The following is a 19,596-nucleotide window of genomic DNA, read 5'->3' on the forward strand; positions in this document are numbered from 1 at the left end:
GAACAAGTCTGGGCTCTTAGAGCAGGGGGTCTCCAGCTCCAGTCCTTGAGGGCCCCAGTGGCTGCAGGTTTTCATCCAAACCCTTTTTTCTTAATTAGTGACCCGTTTCTACTGCTAATTAACTCCTTTTCCATTCTTTTTAATTGAGTTGTCTTTTAAGGTTCCTTCCCCTGAATTTCTCTCTTTATCCTTCCTCTGAATTGTTTCATTTCTTTCCTTAAATGGCACCCAAACAGAAATGAAATGTGAAGTGAGGGAGCCAGCAGAAGACCAACTAAGTCAGGGCCTCAAACTCCAGCCAGTTGCTTCATTCACTGCCGATTCTCATTGTTTATTAAACCCGTTCTGTAATTCCATGGCTTGTTGCTGCTCTCATTGTGCAATAGCAGACATTTCAGAAATTGTTGATTTTCTCTTTTCTAACTGCACTTGGAGACCTGAGCAGATCTCCATTCCCGAGACCTTCATCTTTCTTTATTTTCAGATATCGTATGATGGACACCAGTTGTCTTGGCTCATTTTGTATCTCATTATTGTTTGTCAGCTAATGAAGGAAAAAGAAACAACTAAGGGGTCTGAGTCTTCAAGAGCAAGACAGTTAAAATGAATGTAAAAGGAGTTAATTAGCAGCAAAAACAGGTCACTCCTTAAGAAAAGGGTTAGAATGAAAACCTGCAGCCACGGTGGTCCTCCAGGACCAGAGATGGGGGCCCATGTCTTACAGGACTGACATGTTCAGATCTTGTAACATAAAAGATGATATTTTACGAGAGGGGATTGACAGAGGGACATAGTGAAGAGGGCTCAGTAAGAATATACCTAAACAAAATAAAATCAGACTGTTTTATACTTTAATTGTCCACAGCAAGAATCTTGTTTTTTTTATTAATTGTATTACAAACCATACAAAGCAATCAAGTTTTTACAAAAAGAAAAATTGAGTTAAGAACAGATCGACCCCCACCCCCGAAAAGCAAGAATCTCTTTACTGACACACACAGGCCCTTGCTGTAATGTTTGTGTGTGCACATTTTGCTCATTTGCAGATAAGCCTTTTATACAATTTGCATGACCTTTAATACTTCACACCATTGGTTGATACATACCTCATACATGGTACTTACACTCTTAACAACAACTCCTTTTTCGGATAAATGTACTTGAGAAACCTTTCAACCATTTCAGACTGTACCTGTTGTGACCACCAGGGGGGTGCTCCAGCTCCCTAAACACTCAACACAAAGGCTCTGACACAGGTATAAAAACACAGAGAGCCTTGATTCTTGGGAAACTCTTCTTTTAAGTGCACAGCATCCAGAAATAGTCTTGTGTCTCTCTCTCAGTCTCTGACTCAGTGAGGCAAGCAGATCCTTTTATCCAATCACCAGGAGTGTTTCTGGTGATATGAAGCTGCATCACTGAAGCACTTCCAGATGAGGCTGGAGCCCAATGGAGTAGGGACTCCCAAATCCCACAGCTCCCAACAAGGCTTTCTCCTTGGGAGTTCAATACCCAGCATGCCTTGTGGGTGCCCATACTTGGATCTGAGCCTGGGTTTGCTGCCATCTAGCATCCTGGGCGAGATAAAGCACCGTGTAAGCGGTCTCCGCCTGTCCTTCCTGGTTGAGAGCAGGTGAGGATGCCAGCCGTCCCTCACACTGTCAAACCCAATGAAATGGACTTAAGCCAAAGTCTGTTTCATTTCCTATTTAGACTTTAATTAATTAAGTAAGAATATACACTATAAGAATGATCGTGAAGTATAGAAGAGGATATACATAAAATAAAAATCAAATGCATGAAGCAAGTTTTTCCGATTAGTCTTATCTGTCTATTAATAATTAAGTTGGCAGTGCCTAGCATACTAATAAACCTGTCAGGGGTGCTATTCCCAAAATTAAGGCTAAACAAGTAAATGTGCTATTTTTCCTATTAATTACAATGTTACCAAAAACATCAAGGCAAATACAATAACTTTTTGGCCCACTGCACCCACACAAATCCCAAAATTAACCACAAACACTCCCTGAATCTTTCAACCAAACCCCTATAATAGTCAAAAAAAAGTAAAATCGAGCAGAGTCACCATCACCAAGGGTCCGTGTACTTTTTGGTATTTGAAATTTCATTTTAGAAGTGAAAATGAAACAAATTTTCAGATTTTGATTTTTGATTAAAGAATACAGTACAATGAGGTATAATAAGGTACTTTTTAGTTCTATGGTAACAAATAGCAGTCAAACTTAAAATGACACACTCTGTACTTTTCTGGATTTGTGATGAAATAATGAAAATGTAAAAGCTCAAAAACAACAAAACAGACGCATTTTCGTTTTCTGAAACCGCAGGCGGTAACTTCTTCTTCTTCATCGCGATTTTGGAGGACACGTGCGAACAGCGCCCCCTCCTCACAACACATCGACCGACGGCCTTGAAGTTACACTGCATGGCATCAGCAGTGGAAGGACCAAAAGAGTGACACTCCGGGACGAGGACATGACTGCAGAAAAACTGAGTCGCATCTTTCAGGTAAAAATACAAGCTTTGCAAACTTGGCTTCATTGATGTAACGTCATTGTTGTTACTTACAGCCAACATTTGGTGATTACATTTACTAACACTAAGTCTGGCAATTTTGATAGTGCTAGCATTTTAAATGGTTGCTCATTGACTTTTACCGGCTACTATAGCTAGTAAACGTTTCGAGTATTAATATTGTGCACAAGTGTAAAACGTTAGGAGAGCAACGTGATTTACAGAAAGTTTTCTTAACATGTGTTACACTTCTCAGTCAACAACCATTCACACATTTACACACATTCAAAATGCTAGCCCTATAAAAATTGCCAGACTTCGTGTAAGTAAATGAAATCACCAAATGTTAGCTGTTTCACAGTAAGTAATAACATTCATAAAAGAGCTGCTACATCAATGAAGCAAAGTTTGTACTTTTACCGGAAAGATGCAACTTAGTTTTTCTACAGTCATGTCCTCGTCCCGGAGTGTCACTCTTTTACTGTTCTGAAAAACAACGTAGGCCTAATGGTCCATCCTCTGCTAATGCCAGTGTAACTTCAAAGTCATCAATCGAAGTGTTGTGAGGAGGACTGTTTGCACGTGTCATCAAAAATCGCGCAGAAGAAATACTTACGGTTTCCGACAACGAAAATGCGTCTGTTTTGTTGTTTTTGAGCTATTACACTTTCATTATCTGAATCACAAATAAATCCAGAAAAGTATGTATAATTAACTTTATGACTGCTATTTGTTACCACAGAATTACAAAATACCTTATTTTCTCTCATTTTATTCTTTAATCAAAAATCAAAATCTGAAAATTCCTTTCATTTTCGTATTTTTGTTTTTGCTTCTAAAATGAAATTTCAAATACCAAAAAGTACACGGACTCACCAAGAATCCAGACTTTTGTTTTTATAGTCAGCCTATTTTTTGAATTCAACTGGATTTTTATCCCATGTATGTATGTGTATATATACTGTTCAAAAGAATTAAAGGAACACTTTTTAATCAGAGTATAGCATAAAATCAATGAAACTTATGGGATATTAATCTGGTCAGTTAAGTAGCAGAGGGGGTTGTTAATCAGTTTCAGCTGCTGTGGTGTTAATGAAATTAACAAAAGATGCACTAGAGGGGCAACAATGAGATGACCCCCAAAACAGGAATGGTTTAACAGGTGGAGGCCACTGACATTTTTCCCTCCTCATCTTTTCTGACTGTTTCTTCACTAGTTTTGCATTTGGCTACAGTCAGTGTCACTACTGGTAGCATGAGGCGATACCTGGACCCTACAGAGGTTGCACAGGTAGTCCAACTTCTCCAGGATGGCACATCAATACGTGTCATTGCCAGAAGGTTTGCTGTGTCTCCCTGCACAGTCTCAAGGGCATGGAGAAGATTCTAGGAGACAAGCAGTTACTCTAGGAGAGCTGGAGAGGGCCATAGAAGGTCCATAACCCATCAGCAGGACCAGTATCTGCTCCTTTGGGCAAGGAGGAACAGGATGAGCACTGCCAGAGCCCTACAAAATGACCTCCAGCAGGCCACTGGTGTGAATGTCTCTGACCAAACAACCAGAAAGACTTCATGAGGGTGACCCAAGGGCCCCATGTCCTCTAAAGGGCCCTGAGCTCACTGCCCAGCAGCATGCAGCTCGATTGGCATTCACCATAGAATACCAGAATTGGCAGATGCACCACTGGTGCCCTGTGCTTCTTACAGAGGAGAGCAGGTTCACCCTGAGCATGTGACAGAAGTGAAAGGGTCTGGAGAACCCATGGAGAACATTATGCTGCCTGTAACATCATTCAGCATGAGCACTTTGGTGGTGAGTTAATGATTGTCTGGGGAGGCATATCCATGGAGGGTCACACAGACCGCTACAGGCTTGACAAAGGCACCTTGGCTGCCATTAGGTATCAGGATGAAATCCTTTGACCCATTGTCAGACCCTATGCTGGTACAGTGGCTCCTGGTGCACGACAATTCCTGGCCTCATGTGGTGAGAGTATGCAGGCAGTTCCTGGAGGATGAAGGAATTGATACCATTGACTGGCCACCACACTTTCCTGACCTAAATCCAATAGAACACCTCTGGGACATTATGTTTTGGTCCATCCAATGCCACCAGGTTGCACCTCAGACTGTCCAGGAGCTCAGTGATGCCCTGGTCCAGATGTGGGAGGAGATCCCCCACAACACCATCTGTCATCTCATTAGAAGCATGCACCGATGTTGTCAGGCATGTATACAAGAACACAGGGGCCATACAAAGTGCTGCGTACAATTTGAGTTGCTGCAATTCAATTTTGGCAAAATGGACTAGCCTGCCACATAATTTTTCACTCTGATTTTTGGGGCGTCTTTGAATTCAGGGCTCTGTAGGTTGATCATTTTCATTTCCATCAAACGATGTGGCATCCTTTCGTTCCTAACACATTACCCAGTCTATATCAGTATAGATATCCAGGAGGATTTCTTTTTCCCATTGAGATCTGATGTGTTTTCAAAGTGTTCCTTTAATTTTTTGAGCAGTTTATATATATATATATATATATATATATATATATATATATATATATATATATATATATATATATATATATATATATATATATATATATATAAAATGTGTTTCACCGATTTGGGCTCATCAGGTGTAAACACTCACTGCATATATATTATATATGCATTATATAGAATTTGTTCAGTAGAAGCTGTACTTTTCAAAAAATGACTAGTGTGGCAGTTTACTGTATATAAATAAACATTAAGTAGACCAATATTTTTCAAGATACAGTTCACCTTGACCTAATTTGAACACAAAAAGTCTTTCATTTAAACTCTTTTTTTCTGTCTGTAAAATAAGCACCACAGTAAATATTAAAATTAATTTTGCATGCGTAATAGCATCAACAACAAGTCAGTGTATTAAAATCTCATTTTCAGACTTAATTTTGCATTGGAGAAATTGTAATATGAGAGGCATGGTCGTAAAGTGCTGTCGCGCTTCAAGGCTCACGTCCTTGGCCCAGGCCCCCCAACCCCATTCTCCACCCCGACCTGTGTGGAATTTGCATGTTCTCCCCATGTCTGGATGGGTTTCCTCCAGGTGCTCTGGTGTCCTACCACAATCCAAAGGGGTTGTTCCTGCTTTGCACCCACAGGAGAGGCTCCATCATTCTTGCAAGCCTGCCCAGGCTTGGAAAGGGGATAGACTTAAAATTGGACAGTATCAGAAAATGGAAGAGAATAAAAAGAAAAACTAAATAATTCGACCATCCATCCATTTTCTAAACCCACTTTATCATTTGTGGACCTGCAGAAAGCATATGACGGGTGCCTCTAGAGGAGCTGTGGTATTGTATGAGAAGTCGGGAGTGGCAGAGAAGTATGTGTAAGAGTTGTACAGGATATGTACGAGGGAAGTGTGACAGTGGTGAGGTCTGTGGTAGGAGTGACGGACGCATTCAACATGGAGGTGGGATTACATCAGGGATCCAATCTGAGCCCTTTATTTGCAATGGTGATGGACAGGTTGGCAGTTGAGATTAGACAGGAGTCCCTGTGGACTATGATGTTTGCTGATGACATTGTGATAGTAGGGAGCAGGTTGAGGAGACCCTGGAGAGGTGGACATATGCTCTAGAAAGGAGAAGAATGAGGGTCAGTAGGAACAAGACAGAATACATGTGTGTGAATGAGAGGGAGGTCAGTGGAATGGTGAGGATGCTGGTAGTAGAGTTGGTGAAGGTGGATGAGTTTAAATACTTGGGATCAACAGTACAGAGTAATGGGGATTGTGGAAGAGAGGTGAAGAAGAGAGTGCAGGGAGGGTGGAGAAGAGTGTCAGGAGTGATTTGTGACAGACAGGCATCAGCAAAAGTGAAAGGGAAGGTTTACAGGACAGTAGTGAGACCAGCTCTGTTATATGGGTTGGAGACGGTGGCACGGACCAGAAAGCAGGAGACAGAGCTGGAGATGGCAGAGTTAAAGATGTTAAGATTTGCATTGGGTATGACGAGGATGGACAGGATTAGAAATGAGGACATTAGAGGGTCAGCTCAAGTTAGATGGTTGGGAGACAAAGTCAGGGAGGCGAGATTGCGTTGGTTTAGACATGTGCAGAGTCAAGATGCTGGGTATATTGGAAGAAGGACGTTAAGGATAGAGCTGCCAGGGAAGAGGAAAAGAGGAAAACCTAAGGGAAGGTTTATGGATGTGGTGGGAGAGGACATTCAGGTGATGGGTGTAACAGAACAAGATGCAGAAGACAGACAGATATGGAATAAGATGATCCGTTAGCAGCTGAAAGAAAAAGAAAACAACAATAGTTGCTGGGAAGCTGGAGCCTATCCCAGCAAGCCAAGGGCGTATGGTAGGAATAATGCATGGACAGAGTGTCAGTCCATTGCTAGGTGAACGCACACCCAACAGGGACAGTTTAGCATCCCAGGTCCACCTAACTGGCATGTCTTCGGACTGTGGGATGAAACCAGAGCCATGCTGATGAAACCCACGTGGACACACTTGCACACCCCATGCAGGAAGGACCACCAGATGTGACCTCCACTCTCCTTACTACAAGGCAGCAGTGCTACCACGCCACCCACAGAACTAAAGGACTATTGCATTTTGTAATCTTCCCTTCCATATTTAACTGCACCCTTTACAGTGGATTCCCCAAAAGCTCGAGAGATTAGAAGGAGCCCCACTGAGATGATTGCCACTGATTTGCAGCCTGTTTCACTTGAAGTTTGTGAAAGTGCTGGATGCTTGGTGCCAGATACCTAATAGAAAATCTAGGATGTCTGGTGAAAAGCTAATCCTGCATGAGCAAATTGAACTAAAATTGAAAACATCTCTAGAATCTGCCAGCCGTGTCGCTCTTACCTCTGATATGTGGACAGCAAGAACAACGGCGGCCTACTTGACTGTCTCAGTGTCATTACATTGACCTGAACTGGCAAATGTGGGCTTGTGCTCTTGAAACAGTCCATGTAATAAGAATAATACATTTTATTCATATAGCACCTTTCATGTGCTCATGTGCCCAGACAGCAGTCAGTAGACATTATAGCTGTGCTTCTCAATAGAAGAACTGAAGCCTGAGAGATATGCAACATGGTCTGTGCTCTGATTACAGACAACGCAGACAAGATGGTGTCCACTGGTCAGAAAAACAATTGGGAACACAAGTCCACGTCTTTCACATCCATTGAATCTTGTTGTCAAGAAATCCATAAAGGCAGACAGAAGTCTTCAGTCTGTCTTGGATACAGTAATGTGAAAAAGAAAGTACCCCCCTCTTTCAATTCTAAGGTTTTATATATCAGGACATCATAAAAAAATCATCTGGTCCTTAGAAGGTAAATACGATCTGAGGTGAACACCACCACTTGACATATCACACTGTGTTATTATTTATGAAGCCAAAATGCAGAAGCAGTGTGTGACAAATGAAGTCCACCCTTACTGCTTCCATAGGAATTCAGAGGGTAAGGGGAAGTCAGGTGCTACTCATCAATTGCACTCAATTAACAATCAGCAAGTGGGACCACCGCAATAAAAACAGAAGGGCTGGAGCATTCAGGTGTGTGTCAATACAATGCTAAGGAGGAAAGACATCAGCAATGACCTCAGAGAAGCAATTGTTGCTGCCCATCAGTCTTAGAACCCTTCAAAGGCCATTTCCAATCAATCTAAAGTCCTTCATTCTACAGTGAGAAAGATTATTCACAAGTGGCAAACATTCAAGACAGCTGCCAATCTTCCCAGTAGTGGACATCTACTGTAATAGGTCTGATCAGCGAGGACGATGAGAAGGCCTACAGGGAGGAGTTCAGACTCCTGTCAGAATGGTGTCCGGACAACAACCTCACCCTCAACATTAGCAAAACTAAGGAGATGATTGTGAATTTCCACAAACAGGCAACAGAGCACAGCCCCATCTACATCGGAGGTGAGGCTGTGGAGCAGATCAACAGCTTTAGGTTCCTCCGAGTCACCCTCACTGATGACCTTAAATGGTCAAGTCACACTGCAGCAACAGTCAACAATGCCCAACAACGCCTCTACTTCCTCAGGAGACTGAGTAAAACCCGGATGTCCCCCACAACCCTGTGCAGATTCTACAGGTGTACTGACAGGATGCATCACGTCCTGGTACAGCAACTGCTCAGTTCAGGACTGCAGAGCTCTGCAGTGGGTGATGAACACAGTACAGCAGATCACAGGCACACAGCTCCCTGCGATCTATGACATCCATACTACATGCTGTTTCAGGAAAGTGAACCGTATCAGGCGGGACCCCAGCCACCCTGTACTGTCACTTTTCATCTTCCTCTAATTAGGGAAGCGACTAAAGTCCATTTGGAAAGGCACCTCCAGGTTCAGGAACAGTTTCTACCCAACTGCAATCAGACTCATGCACAATCAGTAACCTTGTGTCACCTCCACTGCTACCTGCACATATACTTCTGCCACTGTCTCTATTTATTCCTAGGATTCTGGTTTCATTTATTCACTTATTTATATTCATTTATTTATTGTGTTTTTTGTCTTTGTTCACTGTCTGCGGGGGCACATGCAAGCAAGCATTTCATTGTACATGGTACTTGTACACATGACAATAAAAGTTAGGTTTGCAAAGTTGCATCTGAACAAACCACAAGAGTTCTGGAACAACATCCTTTGGACCGAGAAGACCAAAGTGGAGATGTTTGGCCATGATGCACCGTGCCACGTCTGGTGAAAACCAAACCCAGCATATCAACACAAACACCTCATGCCAACTATCGAGCACACTGGTGGAGGGCTGATGATCTGCGCTTGTGTTTCACAGCCAAAGGACCCAAGCACCTTGCAGTCATTGGAGTCAACCACCAATTCCTCTGTATACAAAGTTTTCAAGAGTCAAACGTGAGGCCCTCTGTCAGACATTGGGTCTTGTGACAAGACAAGGATTCCAAGCCGGCCAGCAAATCTACAACAGAAGGAGGCGTTTCAATGACCCAGTCAAAGTCTAGACCTCAACCTGACTGGCATGCTGTGGCGCAACCTTAAGAGAGCTGTGCACCAACAAATGGCTACAAACCTCAATGAACTGAAGCAACGTTTTCAAGAAGAGGGGGCCACAATGGTTTGAGAGGCTGATAAAGTCCTACAGAAAATAATGACTTCAAGTTACGGCTGCTCAAGGTGTGTCTACAAGCTATTGAATCATTGGCTTTTCACGCACAGCTTCTCCATTTTGGCTTCATTTTTATTAAGTAATGACACGGTGGATCTGTTGTGTGTTGTTTTACACCTGAGGTTAGATTTAAATAGTTTCAGAACCTGCAAAAGGACTAGAATTTTAAATGTCCTGATATGTAAAACTATAGAAGTGTACGAGGGGGCACTTTTTTTTTCACATTACTGTAAATGCAGCACCGTTGCTGGGTTCTTTCACCATAGCAGCGGACAAGCTTTAAAAAGTACAAAGGCAGTCGCCAAAGCACAGACTACTTCAGGCAGTCGACATGCGATGGCACTCCATGTTCTGTACGTAGAGAGACCGTCAGAGAAACAGCAAGCTGGTCCAACAACACTTTGTCTTCTTTGCTTAATGGTGTCAGATCAGGCCGGCCATCGATGACTCGAGACCATTTGAAATGGCAGTAGAAGAGTATGTGTCAGTTTCAAAAGTCACAGCCCTGGCCTCTCTACCCACCGCAATAAGCAAACACATCTGCTGACTCGGTGCTAACACACTGGGCTTCCTATCTAACAGTGCAGTACAACGCGGGCGTCGTTTTCAGAACAGCACAGTTGTCCTCTTGCAGCAAGCACTCTTTGGAACTAACGGTTCAAAGTTATTGTGTTTTCCGGCAGTGGAAATTACAAAGTCACATCTTATTAATGAGATGCGGACCCTTAAAATGAGCTCTAGCTATGGGTGGGCCTCTCCTACAATCCCTGACTTAGATCCACTACTGTGACATCTGCCTCATCACTACCTAATGTTTCTTCCACATCAAACAGCCCATTCGGTGGCATCAGCAGCAGCCCACCGGCCGGGTCAGCGGATGGAAGCCCTCAAAAGGAGCAGTGCAGTCATTTCTCCATCCAAAGGAGGACTATAGCGGGAAACTGGACGCCAGCGTCACTGCTTTTCAAGGGAATCCCCCCATTTTGCACAGATACACATGTTGAAATGCGCATCTTCATGGAAAAAAGAAATCATTCCAAGAACCGATGACCCTTTTGCTTTGGTGGAAAAGAAATGAGATTTCCAGTCCTCAGCAAAATGGCAAAGACATACCTGGGAACTGCGGGCACCTCCGATCCTGCTGAAAGAACATTTTCAAGAGGGGAGGAGAGATAGGATTAATATTAAAATCTAAATAAAAATATGAAACTTAAGTCCTGTTAAGTGTAAACCTCATATGACAAGACCTTTCTTGACAACACAGAAGTGCAAATGTTGGAATGGTATTTGTAGTTTTGTAAAATGTTACTCTTATAATGACAGCAGTTCAAGTCCGTTTGTGAAATGGCATCTTTTTTTATACATATTAAAAATATTGCCAAATCATTTAAGATAAACACAAAAGTTCAGATTATCTTTAATTATTTTAGTATGCTTTACTTTGTTCTATCAAAATGTATTTTGTAATGCATTTGTTCTGAAGGGGCGGCACGGTGGCACAGTGGTAGCACTGCTGCCTTGCCATAAGGAGACCTGCGGGTTCACTTCCCGGGTCCTCCCTGCGTGGAGTTTGCATGCTCTCCCCGTGTCTGCGTGGGTTTCCTCCCACAGTCCAAAGACATGCAGGTTAGGTGCATTGGTGATCCTAAATTGTGCCTAGTGTGTGCCCTGCTGTGGGCTGGTGCCCTGCCCAGGATTTATTCCTACCTTGCATCCTGTTTTGGCTGGGATTGGCTCCAGCAGACCCCCGTGACCCTGTAGTTAGGATATAGCGGGTTGGATAATGCATGGATTTGTTCTGAAGACCTTGCGTTGTGATACTGCACTGTAAAAAGAGAAAAAAGGGCTCTTTTTGATTTAAGGAAATTTTACTAGTTGTAATGAACTACAGGGTGGGCCACTTATATGGATACACCTTAATAAAATGGGAATGGTTGGTGAGATTAACTTCCTGTTTGTGGCACATTAGTATATGTGAGGGGGGAAACTTTTCAAGATGGGTGGTGACCATGGTGGCCATTTAGAAGTCGGCCATTTTGGATCCAACTTTTGTTTTTTCAATAGGAAGAGGGTCATGTGACACATCAAACTTATTGGGAATTTCACAAGAAAAACAATGGTGTGCTTGGTTTTAACGTAACTTTATTCTTTCATGAGTTATTTACAAGTTTCTCTTTGTTTACAGCCATTGACATGTCGCAGAGGTTAACACGTGAGGAGCGGATAGAAATTGTGTTGATGTCTGGTGAACGCAGTAACCGGGTCATTGCAGCAGATTTCAATGCAAGACACCCTACGAGACCACCCATCTCCCATGCTACAGTTAGCAAACTGCTTGCTAAGTTTTGTGAAACTGGTTCAGTGTTGGATTTGCCAAAATGTGGACGCATGAAAACTGTCACTAATGAAGAAACATCAGTGGCTGTCCTAGCTTCATTCAGCAAGAGCCCACAGCGTAGCACTCGCCGCATGTCACTGGAGAGTGGCATTAGTCGAACATCCCCGCGGATATTAGCTACTCACAAATGGCACCCTTACAAACTCCAGCTACTGCAGCATCTCAACGAGGATGACCCAGATCGGCGCACTGAATTTGCAGAATGGGCAAAACAAAATTGGAACAGGACCCTCAGTTTACGAGAAGATTTTGTTCAGTGATGAGGCAAACTTTTATGTGAATGGTGAAGTTAACAAACAAAACCACCGCTATTGGTCTGACACTAACCCACATTGGATAGATCCCTCCAAGACTGTTGGAACAAAAAAATTGGTGTGGTATATGGGGTACAAAGATAGTGGGGCCATTCTTCATCAATGGAAACCTCAAGGCCACTGGATATGTGAAATTGCTACATGATGATGTGTTTCCCTCTTTATGCACTGAAGCTGGCACGTTCCCGAGTTTTTCCAGCAAGATGGTGCACCACCACATTATGGGTGTCAGGTCCGAGCATTCCTAGATGAACAGTTTCCTGGAAAGTGGATTGGTCGTCGTGGGCCAGTTGAATGGCCCCCAAGGTCTCCCGATCTGACCCCCTTAGACTTTTATCTTTGGGGTCATCTGAAGGCAATTGTCTATGCTGTGAAGATACGAGATGTGCAGCACCTGAAACTACGGATACTGGAAGCCTGTGCTAGCATTTCTCCTGCGGTGTTGCTATCAGTGTGTTAAGAGTGGGAGAAGAGGGTTGCATTGACAATCCAACACAATGGGCAGCACATTGAACACATTTTATAAGTGGTCAGAAACTTGTAAATAACTCATGAAAGAATAAAGTTACGTTAAAACCAAGCACACCATTGTTTTTCTTGTGAAATTCCCAATAAGTTTGATATGTCACATGACCCTCTTCCTATTGAAAAAACAAAAGTTGGATCCAAAATGACCGACTTCCAAATGGCCACCATGGTCACCACCCATCTTGAAAAGTTTCCCCCCTCACATATACTAATGTGCCACAAACAGGAAGTTAATATCACCAACCATTCCCATTTTATTAAGGTGTATCCATATAAATGGCCCACCCTGTATATTCATATGTTTGTTCAACTAACGTAAATTTTTTGCGTTACTTCAAATTGAAAAACCTTGCTGTCGCTTAATGTAACTTCTTCCACTTTGTCAGTCAGTCAGTCATTATCCAACCCGCTATATATTAACACAGGGTCACGGGGATCTGCTGGAGCCAATCCCAGCCAACACCGGGTGCAAAGCAAGAACAAGCCCCGGGCAGGGCGCCAGCCCACCGCAGGGCACACACACACACACACCCCACCCACTAAGGACAATTTAGGATCGCCAATGCACCTAACCTGCATGTCTTTGGACTGTGGGGGGAAACCAGAGCACCCAGAGGAAGTCTAATGCAAAAAAACAAAAAATCGCGTTGTAAATTTTCTGACGCCTGCGCAGTACACGGTACGTCTGACAATAGTTTCATATCGTGGGAGTTCAAGAATGACTGTGCAGTGGGCAGCGACTGGCGCCATTATATTCGAGCTCTGATTTTGAGACGTGCGTAGAAAGACGTTGAACATTGTACGATTATTTAAAGTGATATAAAGTTCAAAATCCAGTACTTTTTTTTTGTTTGTTTGCTTTTCCCTACAGTTTGGAGTATTTGGAATTCGCTGTCTAAGTAGAGCCGTGATACAAGTTAAGGTGCAGCTAGAGAAAATTATCTCAGAGATGCCATTAATGTGAAATATTCTTATAATGTATGCAAAAATAGCTTGGTTTAAAATAACATATAGTGACCTTTTATTTCTCATTTAAATCGTTACAATTGCCTCATTTGTTTCTGGACTGACGTGAGCAAAATATAAATTACTTTAAAGTTTGTTGCAGCACCCTTGTTTTTGAGAGTTCAACTTTCAAGTTAAGAAACACATTCTAATGAGTTTTTATCAAGATTTACCGTAACCAATCATCATCGTTATTTATGTTAAGTGCCATAACGTTAAAAATGCAGTTTTTTATTCACACTGAATCGATATGGCCCGTCATTTTGGTGTTATCCTACTCCATTTAAGGTGTACAGGACTAGCTGTGTACGGTGTTAACCGGGGCTGTTTTGGTGGCTTCTTTTCCACCCTCGCGATTACAAGTAATGTTTTCTTTGAGCATGGAGGGGTTAGGGTATCCCAGTTTGAATATCTAGAATGCTGATAGGCATATTCTGTATCGAAGAGTTGTTTGAGGTTAATGGGGTTGCCCTCTGAATGGTCAGAAAGTGATGTGTCAACAGCTGAAACTGGAAAATGTCCGTATGTAGTACCAGTGTGTACAGGCACACTGCAAACCCAGCTTTTAAGTATTGACCAGATATAGTACCAATATTATTACATACCAGTAACTGTGCACTGCACGTTCTACACTTGACTTGAGCATTCCTAGTTTTCCTCGTCTTTCTTTCTCTGTATGTTTATCGTTCGGTTGCTGAGAGGCTGATGCACTTGCCGTTTCCTGAGCAGCTCTTCTCTTCTCCACCCTAGCGGCCCGCTTCTTCTCTTCATTCGTCGGTATCTTTTCAATTTAAAAACTGATTAAGTCAGTGTTTGTGTTGCAATTACTTAGCACGTTTTTCTTAATTTTTCACTTAAGCTGGTACTTAAGTCATTCTTGAGGCAGATTGAAGACTTAAGATGTGGAGAGGTAGGGGAAGTGACAGCGAATGTGCTAGGGATGAGAACGGCACCCGTACGCATGCGCCGCACGGCTGCCCTACTGCAGACAGTTGATTCTACAATAAATTAAAAATAAAAAAAGGAATAACCTTGGAGGTCAATCATCACCCCAATAGCAGATAGTAGAGGACACGTAGTATATGTGACCCAAATTTAAGGTCAATTGGTCAAACAGTTTGCAAGCTACAGGTGATTTAAAATCCTGGACAGACAAACAAACAGCTACAGTACGTAATACAATAATGGGTATAAATATTGCCTTGGTCATTCTAATGTAATAAAATGTAATTTTTGTTTTGTTAAATTTGTTTTATATAAATTGAGTATGCAAAAAGTATTAAAAGTGACAGTATCAGTAATCCAGAAATAAATTTAGAAGTTCATCAGGTCATCGTGAATATAGATGGACAGAAAAGTATTTGTCCCTCTGGAAAATTTGGCTTCTTAGTTAAATGGATGAACGGATGAACAGACAGAGGACTAAATACTCACCAGAATGACTATAAAGCAAATAAATTGGAAGGAAAAGTTCTAACTTGGTTGTCATACTCTCTGATAGCAGTAGAGTGTTGTACCGTGTTAGCCATAGATTGATACAGGAGAAAGTAGGGTGAAACGACACCTTTTATTGGCTAACTAAATAGATTACAAATGCAAGCTTTCAAGGCAGCTAAGGCCCCTTCATCATTTAGTTAGCCAATAAAAGGTGTCATTTCACCCTACACTCACAGTGAGGCATTATACACATGCATTGCTGTTGGTATCAGGGTATAGTAACAATAACATAACAAACGAATTTATGTTGAGTAGACAATAGTTGCTAATGCTCAGTAATAGTTGGTGTGACTCGGATGTCTATTTTAGAAAGTGAAAGCGATGGCCTGCACTTTTCAAAGTGAATGAGGTATTCAACTTGTTTCCTAAGAAGTGTTTTATCTTACAGTATTTAAATTTTTGAAGCTAGTTAACCCTTTTTTTAACTTTAATCTTTTTCCCCTCTAAGATTAAAGCCGAGTTCCATCAGATTGCAAATTTCTTGCACAGCTGGACAAATATACCAATAAACTGAAGAGCATCATCAGACACACAGCAGGAGCTGCCTGCAAGAAGATTGCCAGTTTCACTCAAGCCGTAGATCAGGTACGTCACATTTGTGAATTGCATTGAGGCAGCAATTTTGAATTCTTTGGCAAAAATTTAGATTGTTTTTTTTTTTTGGCACAAATGCGTTTTTTTTTATAAATTTCTGGGTCAGTGAATATTAATAAATGTGCAGTTTTGCATCCAGAAAAATGATGTTAACATCAGAAGAGAGTGCGTGCTGAGGTCCCTTATTATTTACCTTGGTGAGGATGGTAAAAATGGTAAATGGCCTGTATTTGATATAGCGCCTAACTAGAGTTCAAGAACCCCCCTAGGTGCTTTACAACACAACAGTCATTCACCCATTCACATGTGATGATAAGCTACTATGTAGCCACAGCTGCCCTGGGGCACACTGACAGAAGTGAGGCTGCCGAACACTGGCGCCACCAATCCTTCCGACCACCACCAGCAGGCAAGGTAGGTTAAGTGTCTTACCCAAGGACACAACAGCTGCATTCTCATGCCGGGAGCCAGGATCGAACCTGCGACCCTCCGATTGCTGGACAACCCGCTCTACCGACTGAGCTACTGCTGCCCTATAGGATGACAAAGATCTGATCAAAGAATATTTGGTAAGGCTTAGTATGCAGTTTACCCTTATTTATTTATGCTATTTGTTTGTTTATTAACATAGATTTGTGTTTTTCCTTTACTGTTAAATTTCACAGTAAGTTCAGTCACAATTCTGATGTAATATTTTGTATAGTCACTTGTGCAAGATATACTGCTTTATTGTTCTGTATTTTGAACATAATGTCTTAGTGTCATATAACAAGTAACATTCAATGCCTTAATGATTTCTAGAGTTTATTTATTTATCTATGACAAAGTTCACTATATCGTGATGGATAAGTATTTGCGTATCTTTAACTTTTTCTTGTAGATGATGCTGAAAGAGAAATGAAGACACTCACAAAGGCCATATGTGTCAGCCGTAAAGAGGGTGAAGGACCCTTTCACACGCCAAAAGAAACTGGCATTGTTATCGAAGGTGTACACCTGCTAAAAGGACTACAGGCTGTTGCAGCAGCTTGTGCAGTGTTTTTTATTCTAACGTATACAATGAATCATAGATACTCTAAGGAATTAAAATCCACTTTTGAAGTTTTAAAAAGTTTTTATGGAACTGGAGGGAAATAAATCTCCCAGAGTGCAGAACCTAAAAAAAGCAGCAGGATTCTCAGCTCAGATTAATTGGTGATGAATATATTTATGTTCAAGATTTAAGACTACCCAACAAAACAGTTTGTTGTTTGGATAATATAATGTCTTTCTTTTTGAATTTGATATATACTTCATGTTTTTTCCAGGATATTATTTAGTTTTTGTTTACCAGGGATGATGTTGTTGCTGTTAATCCCTTCCTTTTTGCATTTCCATCTTCATGGAGGTTAAAGAGGCACAAGTATCTCGTATATATTGATCAACAAGTTCAAAATGTCAAATTATGTATTTAATTACTGTATTGTTAATAAGCTGCTTAGTCTGGTTTAGGTTGAGTACTTATTTTTATATAACATAATACAATATACTATTTTATAAAGTATTATACATATATATGTACAAAATATAAGGTGTATTTAATATATGCATATATATTTTTTTTTTTGTGAAATGTTTTTTCTGTAAATATTCAGAACATGTTCAAGGAATGACTAAATAATTATGATTTGTGTTGCAAATATTCCGTAATAAATCTAAAAGTGTTTTGCTATTATGTCTACTGTACTTCATTTATGTTTGTGAAACAGCACAACTAATTAGGAAGAAATGAATTCAATTGCTGGTTAGTCTTGGAGGCATTCAAATTAAACATGCTCAATAAAAAAAAAAAAAGCTGAATGAAACTTAAAACTATAAGTTAACATACAAAACATTTAGTTAACATAAAATTAAAACTTCATTTTTTATTCACAGGAAATACCACTTTGAGGAAATTAAGTTTCCTCAAATTAAATTCTTTCTTTGGTTGAACATTGATACACATTGAATTGACATTAAATAATAATATGCGCTGAGGAAAAATTGATTCAATTGATTGTTACGACTAGACATAATTTTAATTTACACCAACCAATGATTTTTTACAGTGTGTTTATATATTTTTTGCAATTTAACAATAGCCATTATTAAGAAAAGAAAAAAAAAATACTCCACATCGGTAGTTGAAATAGCGATACATAAAATATGTGTATCGATCGGTACGGATTTCGAAAACATGCCCATCACTAGTGCGAGAAATGCTCTTCACCGGCCCTCCTACTATCGAGCACCTTTCTGTAAAGCCTGCTTCTTTGACTGTCATTTCGAGGAGTCTTCCTGGCTGCTTTTATTCCATCCCCACATCTGTGCTTCACGCTTCCATTTGTTACTAAAGCCAAATTGACCAATTAGATTGTTGGGAAGAACCAAACACAAACCCTGGTGTTTATTTTTTTTCCTGGATGGATTTTCAATAAGTATATGTGTCCAAAGTTATTTTGAACTTCAAGGAATCTAAAACTACTTTTTTTTTGTTCCATTTTAGGGTGAAATTGAAACATAGAAAATGATTATCTTGTACGATTTGTTTGTTGTTTTGGAGCATTCGCGTCAGCCGTTGCCATGACGATCCATTTCTGACACACCTGAGAATGAGTGACGAGTGTCACCCATAGAATTACTAGACGCCGCATGAACAGCAGCATCATACGTCAACGTCGCCGCCATATTGCGAGTGGCACTGCTGTGGAGTGAAGTAATGGATAAGATGCCTCATGCATGTGTTGCTTGGGATTGTACAAACCGCTGTACGCTCCAAACCAGATCCCAGGAGATTACATTTCATAGGCAAGGCTGAACAATTGTTTTGGTTATATTTGGCCTTTAGAAAAATCCCGTTTTATAATCTTAACTTTAGCTACGCCAGGCTAAGTTAGCAAAGCTATGCATTTATGTGCTCATGTGAGCCTCCAAACAACGTTTTGGCTAAACGTATTTAGTCACTAACCATGTGGATTGTTGTTAGCTGTTAACAGCTAAAAAGCTGTCCTGTGATGTGTGCCGTGCTAGTTTGGTAACAGATGCTGTACCGGCATCATATGATCAAAGCTACCACTCGCTCACATTAAAAAACAAAGGAGGTTTGATGATTCCTTCGGAGGGTCCAGTCAAGGTGGTCAAAGTAGCTGAGCGTGTTATCCGACAGTCGACATTAGGGCAAGCTGTCAGTTTCTTTGATCAATCAGTTTGTTCGGGCTGAGATTGGTTCAGATGATGTGCTTTTTTCTCAAGGAGCACACTGAGGAAACACAGTTTGAAATTGACAACCATCATTTTATGTTCATGTCTTTAGTTGTGTCTGTCTTCCACAAACTAAGGCTGCACCATATTGTCAGACTGAATACTCTCAAATTACAGGATCTGAGTGAGCGAGAGGGAGTGTAAGTTTGGAGGAGATCAGTGAGGTAGGGGGAGCTTTAAACGCTAAGAGCGGGATTTAGTATTGTATTCTGTAGTTAGCAGGGAGCCAGTGAAGTTGAGAGAGAATCGGTGTGATATTCAGTGGATTT

At 41.2% G+C, this 19,596-nt stretch overlaps 1 protein-coding gene across 1 annotated transcript in view; it reads right to left on the reverse strand.

Moving 5' to 3' along the window:
- LOC120533405 (gastrula zinc finger protein XlCGF26.1-like) overlaps positions 1–19,596 on the reverse strand; it is a 31,665-nt gene that overhangs the window by 7,046 nt on the left and 5,023 nt on the right. The window lies entirely within an intron of this gene.

Source organism: Polypterus senegalus, chromosome 8, assembly GCF_016835505.1.
Source record: "Polypterus senegalus isolate Bchr_013 chromosome 8, ASM1683550v1, whole genome shotgun sequence".
NCBI classification, from domain to species: domain Eukaryota; kingdom Metazoa; phylum Chordata; class Cladistia; order Polypteriformes; family Polypteridae; genus Polypterus; species Polypterus senegalus.